A 16,469-nucleotide genomic window follows, 5' to 3' on the forward strand; every position below is an offset into this window, starting at 1 on the left:
AGGCTGTGTTGGACGCATTGCAGCTTCTCCCATTGCTTGGTTGTTTGTGGGGTTTTTAAAATCGGATTTACCTTCTAAAATGACCTTAATTAACAAATTGATGTGATTTCCTCTATCACCGAACTACACAGAGAGTCCCTGGTCTCCCAAGAGCCTCTGGCTTCCCCCCAGAGGGACTCCAGCCTTCCTGAACAGAGCCCATTGTCTCTGCTACTCACAATTCACAGCAACTTGGAGATAAGGCAGGAGTGGCGTGAAAGAAACAACAGATAAATTAGCTTTGGCAGCTGATAGCATTCAAACGCTCTCTTACCTTCAAGAATCCAAAGGGGAAATAGAGGAAAACATTCTAGAGAGACTGAAGTTTCCCCAGTGACAGTGTCAGGCTGAAGACCTGTTACGTTGGGATCCAAATCCTTGGATTGTCTTTCTTGAGGATAGAGACAACCCAAAAAAAACCCAAACCAAATATACAGAAAAAAAAAATCAATAAAATTAAAAAAAATCTAGGAGCTGCTTTTGTTACTCTGGTTTGTAGAAGGACACCAATGTGTGAATGTTCTCGAGTCTCTGTGCCTCTGAAATCCTGAGTGTCAGCTCTCACGCAGCAAAAGGCAGAGCAGAAACAAGAGCCATGAACAGCAGGAAAATCTTTTACCTTTGTACCCCAATAATCTCTTCCATTGCAGCAGAAACCTAAAGTCCTTATTAAAATTAAAGACTGAGTTGCAGTCCCTGGGCTTTCCAAAGGAAACATTTCCCCCACCCCCACCTCAATTCCAAGCTTCTCCAAGTTTCTCCAGTATAAATCCAGAACCCTAAGAGAACAAAATACACTGGTTTGAGTTTTGCTTCACTTTGGCTTTTCAAATAAAAGCTAGAAAACCTTTAAAAGGGGAATAGCAACTTTTTGTTTGTCCCGCCAGTCTCCAGCTCTGATTGCAGCAGATCTAATCAATCGATAAAGTGAAATTGCTCTTGCCCTGGAAGCAACAAGGTGTCCAAGGCAATAGAGAAGAGGATGTCAAGAGAGGTCACAGCAAGACCTAAGAGCAGCTCCACAGGGATTATAAACCTTGAGGAAGAACAGAAAGCAGATTCTCAGCCAGGTTTCAGAGGTACCAAACTCCTGCCAAGAGCCCTGGGAAGATATAGCACAAGCTGCTCTGTCCTGGGATATCACTGCGCTCCTGCACTGAACGCAGTGGGGACAAAATGTGAAGGGTGGGTGAATAACCCCATCCCAGCTTGAAGGACGTTAAATCAGAACAGAGACCATTTTTCCAGAGGATTGGCAGTTGGGGTTTGGGGCACTCTGGAGAGCCACACTGCAGCCAGCTCAACTTGTGCTGCCTTCAAGTCTCAATTCAGCACAAAAAGGGTTTGTACTCCCTTGAACTTAATAAACTTCTATTTCTACCAACAAGCCATTTCTCCCACTCCTTCAACCTACTGATAGCTCAGCTCGATGACAGCATCTTATTTTGGGTAGAATGGGTGTGCATTTGGTGCAGGGAGTCCTGCCCCTTTCCACACACTTACAAACACAGGCCTGTACACACCACTGCTTCCATTTGTGCTAACGCTGGCCAGCCAAGGAGTTATGCTAAGGCGTAAGCCTGAGTCCCTGCTCGGGAACAGGAACAGATCAATCTCACTCATTCCCACCAGGCTGGAGTTTATTTCTCCCAAATCTGCTCTGGAGATGAGTGGCAGGGAGGCAGATGTGCCAAAATACAACAGAATGCCCTGGCACAGACAAGATCTGAATGAGCTGCACACACGGAGTAAATTCTCATGTCCTGGAAGGTCCACAACTCCCTGACTCAGCCCTGTCAGCACACAGGCAGCTGGGCTTAGCACTGCTGTGCCCATCCCAGGGCACAGGCAGCTGGGCTTAGCACTGCTGTGCCCATCCCAGGGCACAGGCAGCTGGGCTTAGCACTGCTGTGCCCATCCCAGCACACAGGCAGTCGGGTTCAGCACTCCTGAGCCCATCCCAGGGCACAGGCAGCTGGGTTCAGCACTCCTGAGCCCATCCCAGGGCACAGGCAGCTGGGTTCAGCACTCCTGAGCCCATCCCAGGGCACAGGCAGCTGGGTTCAGCACTCCTGTGCCCATCCCAGGGCACAGGCAGTCGGGTTCAGCACTCTTGTGCCCATCCCAGGGCACAGGCAGTCAGGTTCAGCACTCCTGAGCCCATCCCAGGGCACAGGCAGTCGGGTTCAGCACTGCTGTGCCCATCCCACGGCACAGGCAGTCGGGTTCAGCACTCCTGTGCCCATCCCAGGGCACAGGCAGTCGGGTTCAGCACTCCTGAGCCCATCCCAGGGCACAGGCAGTCGGGTTCAGCACTCCTGAGCCCATCCCAGGGCACAGGCAGCTGGGTTTAGCTCAGCAGCGTGGCACTGCTGACTACATCACTACCATAATCCCCAGATCCTGGTCTTGGAAACTGCTGTAAGGCTTGCTACTTTCAATTTAATGCTAGACTAGCTGATTATTCCTCCCTAACTGTATTCACTTGCCCTTGGGTCCTCCAAATATTTCCACCTTCCACAGAACAGTTTGCCAAATTTGAACTCTAACCTTGTCCTCACTCTTCCCTAAGTGGTGTGAAAATTTAACAAGCACAGTTTACACCATCAACCACTCTGGGAGTGAGATGGCAAACACAAATTTACCTAGAACACACAGCACAAAATCCCCACAAAACAGTCTCCAACATCAACATCAGGATATGGAGGAGCTGCTGGAGAGAGTCCAGGGGAGGCCAGGGAGATGCTCTGAGGGTGGAGCCCCTCTGCTCTGGAGCCAGGCTGGGAGAGCTGGGGGTGCTCACCTGGAGAGGAGAAGGCTCCAGGGAGAGCTCAGAGCCCCTGCCAGGGCCTGAAGGGGCTCCAGGAGAGCTGGAGAGGGACTGGGGACAAGGGATGGAGGGACAGGACACAGGGAATGGCTAAAACGTGGAAAAAGGCAGGTTTAGGTTAAATTTTGGGAAGGAATTTTTCCCTGTGAGGGTGGAGAGGCCCTGGCACAGGGTGCCCAGAGCAGCTGTGGCTGCTCCTGGATCCCTGGCAGTGCCCAAGGCCAGGTTAGACACTGTGGCTTGAAGCAGCCTGGGACAGTGGAAGGTGTCCCTACCCATGGCAGGGAGTGGCACTGGATGGTCCCTCCCAAGCCACACAATTCTATGATTCTAAGTTTGGGAAATACAAGCTTGTTCACCTCACCCATTTGTCCAGGAACTGATGCTCAATTAACTACTTTCACACATTCCTACCCCCTACAAGTAAAAATACTCTGGGGTCTTCTAGTCCTCCTTGTAGCTCCTCTCTGCTCAAATTCTCACAAATAACCATCAGTTCTGACACTGTTTCAGCCAAGACAAAACCCAACACCCTAACGTGATCTGACAGTATTTCACCACGCGGTGCTTCCAGCCTGTCCTGCACTATTTTCTGTACAGAGGTGCATCTTTATAAGGCTTCAGGTGAACAATGTGTAGAACAGTAAATGCCAAGCAGCTGCACAAGTGGGAAGAAGCTTCCCTTCATTATCCAGTTAAGTTCTGGAAGACACAAGCACTCCAATATCCACCTTAAATCACCGAAATGCATCCTTTAACAACCGCCTGCCACGAGCTCATCAGAAATTACAGCACTTAGGAAAATAACTCCAGACAAAACCACTCTGATCTCAGTCCTACTGACTCCACATAAATCACCTCAAACTGGTGCACAGCAATGTGTCTCGAGATTTTACCAGCAGTGCCACAGATCTGACTGGGATTCAGTGCTATCGAGTCACGATGTTCTCCTGAGCACGAGCAGCAGCTGCAGCCCAAGCACTGGGCTCCAACACCACATTTCCCTGCACTTGGCAAAGAAACCACATCACATTTTACAAGGACCAAATGCAACAACCATCCAGAAGGAAAATGTGGAGCACAGGATCATTTCAGAACTCCTTTTTCCAAACAGGATGATAAATTAAGGCAGCCAAAAGCTGCCATCACAATTAGCTGATGAGCAGTACACCAGGATTTGGTTTAGAAGGAGTCAAACCGGGCTTTGATGAAGAAAGATCACTGTTAGGAGCTGAGGAACAACGTGGCAGTGGGGGCAATACCTGTCCTTCTGACTCCAAGGGCAATTTAGGAGCATGGATATGACACCCTTCAAGCTTGACATGTAAAACAGAAGCATCTGACAAATCCTGATCGGACTGGCAGGACTGTTAGACAGCCCCTTCTCAGTGATAAAAGCTCCGAGCTCTCTGGCTGCAGAGAGCACTTTTAAAAGGCCCCCCCTCAGAATTTAATTAACGTTCCCAATGGCCTCTATAATCCTAAAGACAGTGTTATGCCCTTCCTAACCCACATCATTACAAAAAGTCGCCTCCAGAATCAGCCAGACATAGTTTAAGTGAAGATGTTCCCCACACCATTCCCTGCAGGCTGCCAGCAGGAGCTCACAGGGAACTTGCTCCGTGGTTTTGTTCACATATTCATGGCTAAGGAGCACATTATCTATGTGGGCAAATTGCTGCATGTGGCAATCTCTAAATAAATATATTTATTTCCAGCTTGGTAATTTATTGTCCTTGACAGCATCAGAAGCATTCTGCATTCCCCAATAAGCTAAATTTATCTATGATATGACAATGTACCAATGTTTAGACAAAGATGTATTTTCTGCTAAGTGTTACATTTTTCTCTTATAATAGAGATTATAGACCACTTGATCAAATTAAACTACAACAGCAATACACACCAGCCAAACATCCTTTGATTTTACTTTCATAAAGCTCTTGCAAAGCCCAATCAAACACACAGTGCTTGGCAAGTTCACCACACTCAAAAACCAAGGTCACATTTCTAAACTGTGTTCTCCCAATGCCACTTCAGCTCCTGCTTCACAAAAACTCTGCAATCCACAAATTATACTAGACAAAAATTAAATTGCACTTAAGCATCAAGAAAAAAAGGAGGGAGTGTAAGAGCTACCCCAGACTGCAGAGTACAGTATAAATCCTGCTGGTACTTCCATAATTCCAGCCGTGGGCTGACAGTGGAACCTGGCAGAGCAAGTGACGGAACATTATGAGATAAGTAATGCCTTGTATAAATCCAGACTTTCCCAGACTGTGTAGATTCCTTTCTCCTTCATCTCCAGCAGATTTCCTCCTCTGATGATTTAACACACTGTAACAAAGATATCCATCACAAAGAGTAACTCCTCTTCACCCCGGCATGTTGGGAACTGTGGGTTAGGAAAGGTGCTTGAGGAATGCTGTGGTGCCTCAAATCCCCCCCGCCCACAAGGGAAGGGGCTGTTCTGAAATGCCCAAGGGGGAGAGAGAGATCCCTTCAGGATGGAGGAGGGCGTGTGGAAGGAGTTGTGCCCTGGGAGGGTGCTGAGGCCCTGGCTCAGGGTGCCAGAGCAGCTGTGGCTGCCCCGTCCCCGCAGGGTCCCAGGCTGGTTGGACAGGGCCTGGAGCACCCTGGCCTAGGGGAGGGTGTTGCTGCCTATGGCTGGGGGTGGACATGGATAATCCTCTCCAACCCAAACCATTCCCAGATTTTATGATGTTACTGAGCTGAGAAGGTTTTTGACACCATGTGCCAACAAGATCACAAAAATCAAGACAGTCACTATAACGATGGCATTACTGTAACAGAGAAGGAGGTAACATGGTTCAGGACTTGGCCTCAGTAACTCAGGAGTATCCAGACAGCACAGCAAATAAACAAAAGAATCAGTCAAGCAAAGTAAGCCATATTTTGCAACAATGGCTTTAGAGCTTTGTTTATATTTCCACTTACCTTTCGTTTGTTAAATAACAAATTATTGTTGGCTTAATCTTAAAGTGACCTTCTTGATGGACCTCAAGCACAAAATTATATTTTAAAAAATTAGTCCATTAAAGAAGTGTGCAGGAATAGAATTAAGAAGCCTCCAAATAGTGTGGGGTGTCTGCAGTAAATCACTGCAAGGAAGCATCCCTGCATCTACTCCAACCACTCCCTCTGTAAGCGATACCATCACCTCATATATTATTAAATAATGGCAAGAAAAACACGATAATGATCAGCAGCCAAATCCAAACACAGATTGTAATCTCCAAGATCAGATGTCTGTGGAGATGCATTTATCTGGTGCTCAGTTCCACAGCCTTTCAAACCCCTTGAGAGAGTCAGACATTTTTTACCTGGATTTGGAACACGTGGAAGTGATTTTGTTATTTACAATTAATTGTCCCGGGTGCTGTGCCATGGCTCCCTTCAGCAGCTGCTCCCAAGCACTGTCACACCAGGTCACAACCTCTCTGTCCCTTTACTGTGGGGCTGCAGTTCTGTTCAGTTTGGAAAAGTGCAGGAGAAAAGATGGCACCAACTCCTCCTAAAGCAGGACCCACTGGAACCACTTCTCATAGTACCTTTGTAAAACTTGCCTCAAAAAATCCCCACCAAGGAGGTGCTCCTCATGTCCAGTCCAGATTCCCACTCTTAAACTGTTTCCTACTCACAAGAATTTAAGCATTTGCCTTAAATCCAAGCACAAAAAAAAGGAAAATAAAAAGCTGTCTACCAGCTGTTCTTCAAAAACAACTTCTGGTGCACCTTTTGTTCCTCCTGAAGTGCCAGGAAAAAAAATCCTTTATAAGCACTAAGCCCAAAACTGTGGATTTCTTTCAGGTTCTTTAAAAATATCCTTAGGTTTTACAGAATTGGCATGCAGCAGCTGAGCCCCACAGACCTCTCACCTTGTGCAAGGAACATTCTTTCAGGCCACTTTGCTTTTATAAATTAAAGGAAACACAAGTCAGACCGTCTAAAACCCTACACTTGAATGAAGCCAGTGAGGAAACCTCTCTGAAGGTCCCAACTGCAAAATTTCTTCTTGTAACCATTTCAGATGGAAAGCTTAAAGGATTTTATCCTCTTTTCCCTTTTTTTGTGGAATACTAAAGCCATTTCTCTCATTTCAAGCAACTATCAGTTTTTAATATCAGCAGTGCTTCCTTCGAAAAGCACCTCAGTCCCAGGGGACGAGAGCTCCATTATTTATTTAATTTTTAATTCTTCCAGGGCCTGTTTTCATTATTTTCTCCCCCTGGGCTGAGAAACACCCCTCCAGCATTTCTCCACAAGTTTACTAGAGGGCACTGTAAAGACACCTACAAAGGGAAGAAAATGCATTTCTGTTCCTCCCGGTGAACAATAGTACTTTGAGTTTTCCCCAGAAATAGCTCCCAGATGTTGGCTCCTGACAATGCTACAGTTGTTACAGCAGGTGAAAAGGAATTTCCATTTTTTTCCTGGAGTAATGGATTTCCTCTCCCTGAGTTCCAGTCTTCTGAGCACTCAGGCACCTAATTTACCTCTTCAGAGAGAGATGTGAAAGAGAGTGGCTTTCCCAGGGTTAAGGACAAACAGAAAATCCACTTGTAAGGCTCAAAATAACACTCTGCACACAATGCAAAGAGCTTCCTCATCCTGCCCTGCTCCTCCTGTCTGGGCTCCACTCAAACCACCCTGCTCAGACCCACAGAACTGGCTCCCCAGACCCTCCCAAGGCCAGACAAGACTATAGCTCCCTGTGGAGATGCCCTGCTGGTCTGCAAACCAAGCCCAGATAATAATCAGGGAACAGATTTCTTGCTTCAGACAGGGTGGGTTTTTTGCCAGACTGGTATTTCAAAAATGGTTTAGAATACAAATACAGAAAAAAATCCCCACACATCACAAGAGGATTATTTGCTGAAACCAATTACTTAAATATTTCCCAAGTGTAAACACACTGCAGCATCCAAGAAATGTGCATCAAGGGGAAAGCATTTTTACCACTTCTCAGATGCCAACAAGGTTATGGGGCACCCAACAGAACCAATTGAGTTTAAGATGCTCTTTAAGTGAGGCAAGCTCCAGTCACAGCAATGGCCAGAAAAGCCACACAGGAAGAAATTGGCAGGGAAAAAAAAAAAAATTGGTTTCTATAGGAAGCATCTAATGAAAAAAAGGATGAACATGAAAAAAAAAAGATGCAAGAAGAATCAAACAGAAAGTTCCTGGACATAACTTCCAGTGTTTTTCTAAAGAAAGTGTCTTTTCTTTGTCATATTTCATGAAAAAGGAAAAATTCTTAACAAATACCTTTAATGTCAGATCAAGCAGGGAATGTGTGAGAGGACCTGGAAACAGAACAGCAGCGTTGGATCAGAGCAAAAGGAATCCCTTGAACTCAGCATCCTGTGAGAGCAGCCCAGAGCAGATGCTGGGGAGCACCCAAGGGCACAACCAAGAGCAGCAAAGCTCCCCAGAGCCAGCCCCAGCACCTCCCTCTCACAGCCCAGCAGCACCAGGGCTTGTTCCTTGGCTCAACAGCCCCTGGAGGCAAAGCACAACCAGCACCTTGGAGCTGCCTTTGGGGAGAGAAGGAAGGAAGAAGGGGAGAGGGAAAACAAATATGAGTTCAGAATTTGATTTGGTGGTCCCCAATTTAGGGGAGTAGTGCAGAGAGATCAGGATAATCAGTAAATTCTGTACACTCAGCACAACTAATTGTACAGCCCTTCCCTTCTCTGGTTTCCTACCAAGCACTGCTCAATCACACCACTGACCTACAATATATAAAAATATAATAACTTAGCAATGTGTTAATGAGGGTTTTATTGATCTTTCAGGGCAGTAGTAAAAAAGAGGAACAGTAGAAAGGTGGAAACGATGCACATATACACTAGTACAAACATGCTACAATGTTACCAAGAATCTTACTCTAAGAACATATTTACAGCAGTTTTCTATTCCATAAAATTCAACATTATTTGCAGAGTTCATTAGGTGTTGTTGTGGCTTAACCCAGGGATGAATCAGGTGCAATTTTACCCTCACAAATTTAACTCAGCACTCCTGTGAAAGTGAGCTGGCTGACTAGAGAGCCCCAAACTGAGACTGGTTTAGCAGAAAGGGTTAGAGCAGGATGACAGGAACACCACCAGCCACAGGAAAAGAGGGATGCAGCAGGTGCCCTCAGTGACATGAAAACTGGGGCAGATTTTAGTCACACCAGCACCAAGGTAATACCCTGGGGAACCTGGGAAGAGAGAACCAGCAGTATTCCCAGTTTTCCTGGACTTCCACTGAGCATAAGAGTTTGTGTCTGTGTTTGCAAAGCCCAAACTAAAAGCTGCGGAGTGCAAAGCTAAAGCCCTCAGAGATGCCCACTCTGGGCAGTGACCACAGCACAGCACAGCACAGACCCTTTGAAAATTACAACAGCCATCAAAAATATCAACCAAACATCTTACTAGTATCATCAATGAATGAGCCATATAAAAGAAATAATGTACAACAAGGCTTACAAAACCAGAATGTTACTGCACCAGATTTCAGGAAGACTTGGCAAATCCAGAACTGGTAAAAATGTATATAGTATTTAAATCTGGTATCCAGATCAGCTCCAATATTTAAATGAGCACCATTTTAACTGTGCAAGTTAGTAAAAAAAGCCAAGAAATGACATCCCAGAGCTGTGCCCACCAGGAAAGCAGTTTAAGCATGAACTCGAACACACTTGGAGTCAAAAGCTCCTTCAAGTTACTCATTCTTTATTCTGAGTGGTGGATAAAGCTCTATTTGTGCCACCTCCACAACAAATCGTGGTTAGTTTGGCTTTTTTCCATCCCCTCAGCTGTGAACTCTGCATATCGATCCTGAAACGTTTAATGCCTTTTACACGCTTTGCCTGCTCCTGTTCACCAATGCCACGGGCTCTGCCTGGCCCAGCACTCCCTCCCCAAGGAGGTATCTGCAAATCTTCCTCACCCTTCACCAAGAAATGCACAAAAATGATCTGGAATAAAACCCAAAATATCCCCAAGTCTTATTTACCGCAACTTAATTATTTCAAGTACAGTGAATGTATATGGAGCAGAGCAAATTACTGGATTTTTGTTTATTATTTGCTATATAAGAAATCAAGCAGCTACACTTTGGGAAGGCAACTGTAGCCTATTAACAGTGCATTTGTATTCTAAACAGATCTATAAAAAAATCTAATTGCACTAATCCTTTACTGTAACTTTGCAGGCGAGTTATTTTACCCAGCTGACGTTTTTCTGTAACAGATTCCCATTAAGCTGTGAGTGCTCCTAAGCTCCACAATCCCAGAAAAGCTATGAGAAAAGAGCCAAACGCCTCAGTGTAACTCCTGATTGCCAGTGTCTCCTTTTCCCCACGGGGAGTGGGTTGGTCCACAGCTATCTCCCCCTCCCTGGCAGGGAAAGGGGCGAGGGGAAGCCCCAGGGTGTCCCTGCCATTCCCACACCATCCCGAAGCACTGGAGCTGTCTGAGTTGGACAGGTAACACAACCCTGGGCTGTAACTGGAGCGTGTGGAAGCGCCATCCCTGCCCCATTTGATCTCAGTTGAAAGTACAGTAAAATGAAGTGAAAGAGCAGTTTTAAAAGCTTTACACAGATTCTTGTCTCTCCTCAAAGCACATTAATGAAAACACTTCCTGTGGCAGTGTGTGAAGACAAGCAGCACCTTTCATCTCCCCTGTTTACTGCCTTCACCTCCCCGATTCCCAGGCACCACTGGAGCTTTGACTGGCGCAGCTTTTGTCAGAATGAAGGAAAAAGCTCAACTGTAGCTTTGCAAATATATTAGCAAAAACATTTGCAAGTATTAGCTTGGCAAATGTTTTATACATCTGAGGGGAAAAACAGATTTATCTGTTCATTTATATAACACAGATTATTTCAAAGTGGGAAAGTACATTTCAAAAGAACTTACGTAAGAGTGGAAATACAATTACTGCACGTATTAACTGAATTATCATATAGATATGGGTATTACTGGATGCACAGTTCTGGGTATGCTGCTTCCCTCAGCCTCTGCTGTGGCTAATCCTGCCTGTGCTATGGACTGGCACACACTGACAGCTACCTGGGTGGCTATTTGAGAGGTTCCTCTGCAAGGTTTTGCTCTGCTTAACACGAAGCAGAATTTTTCAGTTGAAATAATAACATCAAAACAGGCCCCAGACCTGCACTCTGTGCATCACGTCTGAGAACAGCACTCCATTCACACCACTTCACTCCAAAGCTGTTAAAACAAACACAGACCTGATGAAATATTAATTTGGCTAATTATGGCAACAGAACTCCAGAAGGAAGTAACAACTCCACAGAAACAGAGCAGTACCTGTTGGCAGCAGTGCCAAGTGCCGGGACCCAGACGTGTGGCAGATGGCTCCCGAGGCGCGGGCACACCGTGCTGGGCACAGCCTTGGCTCAGCTCTCCCTGCTTGGACCATGCAAAGGCTCACCTGGGTAGGCAGAGCCTATGTGTGACCTACTGAATGGGGGCTTTTAGGGAAACACAGCACACAAAGCATCTACTGCTCAATAGTTGCTCCAGTTCACAGACTGCAATCAAATCCTAGTGTTTTCACCAGAGAAACATTTATTGCAATAAAAAGCTCTTCAACCTGCTTGGACAGCAGATGCAAAGTACCTGGCAATTAACTGCCCAAACCAAAAATTTTGGATGGTAATACTTCATAAAACATCATTTAAATGTAATTCTTTGCCTGGAAGAGTCTTCTGGAGCTCACTTAGTCCAGCCAGCTGCCCCAGGCAGGTCTATTTAGATGAGGCTGCTCAGGGATCTGGCCAGCCAAGCTTCAGACTTCCCCACGGAACAATTTCCCAACAATAGAAGAGAGCAAGCGAGAAGTGTGTGAGCATCCAAAGTAGCAAAGCACAGTGAGAGCTACACCTCAAACTGGCTTTTCATTATTTCCTTCCTGACATATCACAACTGTGAGCTTTAGTTAAGCATCTACAAATTAAAATTCCCAAAGCCACACTAATGGCAACATTAGGAAAGATCTGTTTTTAGGAACTCGGCAGTAAAAGCTACACAAAGTGCCTGCTGTGGAGCTGTCACTGCACTGATGGTTTTATTTGTACCACCAACCATGTAACCTGGGCTGTTCTGGCTCCCAGAGCCCAGCACACGAGTCCAGGAACCAAGAGACACACGGAGCCATGGCTGAAGCTCGACTTGGAAGCGTTCACTGCCCTAGTGTCCCTCTGTTCCTAAACATCTCACTTCAGCTGGACTCTGGCCCAGCTCCAAACCACAGGCTGATCCCACTCCTCAGCTGCACATCTGAGGAGAGTTGTCACAACTTCTGATGTGACTGCTTCATCCCAGGTCAGCAGTCACCACCACCAGCACAGAACAAGGACCTCAACACCCTTACACTGCTGTCTTTGGTTCATTCCCTTTAAATCCAACCTTCCCCATACTGCCAGGGCAGCCTTTCTCCTTCACTTGAGGTCCCTGGCAGCATCAATGTAAGGTTTTGGCACATCCTTCCCATTTGCATCAAGGTCAGTGCATGCCACAACAAGCTTTCTATTTTAAATATTGCACATCGATAGGACTGCATTAAAATACAAAGCCTTTACACAGCTCCAGAAGATGTAACAGCACAGCTTTTCCCAGGTTCTTTCAGAACTCCTGCTGTAATTTGTCCCAGTCCTCAAGCAGCACCTTTCAGAGAAAGCCACAAACGCTGGGAGCTGCAGGGCAGAGCCTCCACAGAGCCACCACCAGACACCATTAGAGAGCTAAAAATTCCTTTGGTCTCATTTTCCCTGTCCATTCCAGAGTTTATGTAAATAGCCTGCACAGCTTTCTCCTGAGAAACTCTCCCAACCTAAAGCTACCTAAATCACAGCATAATCAGATAATTAGATTGTGGTCCCTCTAAGTCTGCCATTAGCACTTCCAAGCTATGTTTAAGGGGATAAAAAAAGCTTTATTTCAAGTAATTCACAGCACATGATGACTATCACAAAGGGGAAGCTCTATTTTCTAGCAGAGTAATTTACACTTTCTAAACAAAAAAATTCCAAGAGAAAAATTGTCATATAATATGTGGTGGGGTTTTTTGTTTGCTTTAGGAACTACAAGCAGAAAATGGACCTATTGAACCAGCTCCTTTCAGCTGTAAGAAGGGTGAAATGCAGCTTTGCAGGAGAAGCAAGCACTCGTGTCACCATCAACCATGAAAAAGTCCAAGACAAGAGCATGTAAAATCATTGTATCTGCTCCAAAACAGGAACATCCATGCTACAGATGGGATTATGGGAGGAGGGGGGAAACAGAGGTCAGGAACTGGTCACAAGCAGCAGCATCTGTGACATGATGCACTTGAACAGCACATTCTGCAAATACAAACAAATCCTGATCATGTTAACTTTTTTTTAAAATTCAAAACCCGTTAGGCTGGTGTAAAACATTGCTTTTCTTGGATTTTCTGGCTTTGTCTCAATACCAGGCACAACTGAGGTCCTCCTTGCCTTGCTGCACTATTACCTTGCTTGCACATCAGAGAGAATATAAATCACAGAATATTAAGCAAAGTAAGATGCTTTGCCTTTATTTGATTAGGGTTTTTCAGCAGCACAGATTTCTTACAGCCAATATTAAAGTGTAATTACTTTGTCTCCCAAAGTTTTCAAATACATGACTTGCATATATAGCAAACACCAAAGTAAGAAAGGGAGGGTAAAATTACTCCACTTTTCTGCTTAGCAGTTTGAGTTCTAGCAGCACCTCCTCCCCAGCCTCAGCAATGCATGAGGGCTTCATCCCTGCTTTGGCTGAGGATGAGGAGATTGTTAAATATTTGCCACAGATGTCTGTGCCAATAACAAAAATGAAGGAACCACAATCAGGGCAGCCAGATGGGCCAGAGCTCAGCGAGGCATGGGCTGAAGTGTGTCAGGAATCTTATGAAATGAGACATTATATAACAATATCAAATCTGGGCACCCAGAGCTGGGTCACCTGCATCTCCCAGCTGCACACAATGCAGACAGCCCAAACTCAAGCATTTAAATATCTTACACTGAGTTATATATTGACTTATTTTTACATACTTAATATATTAAAGCAGGTACCTCAGCACAGCTGTGCAAATGGGTGTACCTGCTGATTTCTAAAGCAAAAATTAAGCTAGACCTATCAACAGGGCAGCTGATAAACCCATGGGCTTTGATACAGCACAGACAAGATCATTTGAGACTCAACCAATAATGGTATTAGATCCACCTCGGCAACCAAATTAATTCTGCTGCTCCAGCAGTCCGAGTGCTCCTCACAAGCCTGTTGAGGGAGGTGGGAGCTGCTGGCCAAGGGGGTGCTGAGCTGGCCAAGGGGGTGCTGAGCTGGCCAAGGGGGAGCTGAGCTGGCCAAGGGGGAGCTGAGCTGGCCAAGGGGGAGCTGAGCTGGCCAAGGGGGAGCTGAGCTGGCCAAGGGGGAGCTGAGCTGGCCAAGGGGGTGCTGAGCTGGCCAAGGGGGAGCTGAGCTGGCCAAGGGGGAGCTGAGCTGGCCAAGGGGGTGCTCAGCTGGCCAAGGGGGTGCTGAGCTGGCCAAGGGGGTGCTGAGCTGGCCAAGGGGGTGCTGAGCTGGCCAAGGGGGAGCTGAGCTGGCCAAGGGGGAGCTGAGCTGGCAAAGGGGGTGCTGAGCTGGCCAAGGGGGAGCTGAGCTGGCCAAGGGGGAGCTGAGCTGGCCAAGGGGGTGCTCATCTGGCCAAGGGGGAGCTGAGCTGGCCAAGGGGGTGCTCAGCTGGCCAAGGGGGTGCTCAGCTGGCCAAGGGGGTGCTCAGCTGGCCAGGGGCTTCTCAGCACAAAGCCCCACTTCTGGCATGTTTGCAGTCCCTGGGGTTCACCTCCCCACTGAGCTGTTAACAGATACAAAGGTAATTCTGGATACCAGTGCCACCTCTTCAGACTGGTAATCTAGGTGAGCTATTTTTACCAGAGGATATTTAATCAGTGATCTGAGAACAATAATTATCTAGAGACACCGAAAATCTGGGGCTACGCTGCAGGACCACACAATATAAAAAACACAGTATACAGAAGGACAATGTAATGAGGGCTCTGTCTGGGACACGTGAGTGTTCAGAAAAGCAAGATCCCACAACCACAAGGCACAATGAGCTGTCCCAAATTCTTTCTGCACCAAACCCAACTGTCTGAAGGGCTGCTGACTGCAAACCACCCCACCAAAGCAAAGCCCAGCAGATGTCACGCTCACATCACAAGCAGCAAGTTGAAAACATTTCAAGAGCAGCTCATGAAGTTTGCAGAATTTGGTTTTAGTTCATAAGGGAAAAAAAATCATGGTCAAAACTTACTATTAGACTAAGGTGTCTTTGATATCTCATCGATTAAATTAAATGTCATTAATTTTGCATGCAACTCATAGATCATTCTCTAAATGCTATGCCAAAAATCTAATTGAGTCTTCATTAAGTGATCAGATGGGAAATGGGAGCTCTTCCCTCACTACAGAATTCAAGGTTAAAACTGCAGAGCACCAAGGACTGTTAAGAACTGCCTCAGACCCTCACTTTCAGTCACCACACAAAAACCCCTCTATTTCATTATTTCGTTCACTCCAAGTTTCCCCTATTAGCTGGCTCCTCCTCCCATTTTACACCAGTAACCTTGAAAAGAGGACAGGTGGAGCTACTAAAGAAAGACAAAGGGGCTTAAAAAAAGGGATTATTTCAAGCTACAATTAGAGTATCCTACCAGACTACACAAATTTAAAGCTGAAATTTAAATTAAATTCAAGCTGCATTTTTCGCCACATGCTTGTCATTACCTTTTTGTGATCCCAGTGTCAGGAGAGAACAATTCCTAGGCTCACCTCCACCACCAAGTGCCACAGCAGGATTTGGCCACCCTTCTGTTATTTGTGGGTGATGATGGAACAAATCGACTCTGCCATTTCACAACGAACAATGAGACTTTAAAAAAGTGGTAATTTAATACACAAAGACACTTCTGGAACAAAACAGCACAGCAGAAGAGGCAATAAGGATTATCTCTGCCAGGAAGATGTGCTGCTATTCCCCATGTCTGGAGGATAATGTTAGGTCATGCCTGCAACCTCCAGGATGGAAAAGGCCCTTGGTTAATGCCAGGTCACCAAGCAGGACTGCCCAGGGATGAGAGGTCGGGCAGGAACACAGGCAGGCTCCCAGCTGGCAGGGGGATGTGGCCACTGCCTGCTCAGAGACCAAAGGGAAAGGACTGGAGCCAGCCAACAAGAGCAACAGGGAGCAGCACTCCAGGTTTGGGAAAGGCTTTGGAAAACTCCTCTGGTGCTTCAGGCAAACAGGAGCACCGCACTGGGACAGGAATGGCTCCACATGGCCATTGCTGGAGGTTTTGGGCAGGTCGTTTGGACTTCATTAGTTCAAGAAAGAGACACCTGCCCTTTGTGTCTTCACAGCTACCTTGGTTCAATCGTCTCGAGTACAACCTTGGAGCTCTGTGCCCATTCCAAACTCTGCTCTCTTTGGTGTCACACAGCAAGAGAAGGAATACTGAGACAATCTGTTTTCCTCTTCGCTCCAAAGCTGTACATT

At 46.2% G+C, this 16,469-nt stretch overlaps 1 protein-coding gene across 9 annotated transcripts in view; it reads right to left on the reverse strand.

Annotated features, from left to right (window-relative positions):
* The window catches only part of NEO1 (neogenin 1), a 168,687-nt gene that overhangs the window by 116,606 nt on the left and 35,612 nt on the right, over positions 1–16,469 (reverse strand). The window lies entirely within an intron of this gene.

Source organism: Lonchura striata, chromosome 11 (genome assembly GCF_046129695.1).
Source record: "Lonchura striata isolate bLonStr1 chromosome 11, bLonStr1.mat, whole genome shotgun sequence".
Lineage (NCBI taxonomy): Eukaryota > Metazoa > Chordata > Aves > Passeriformes > Estrildidae > Lonchura > Lonchura striata.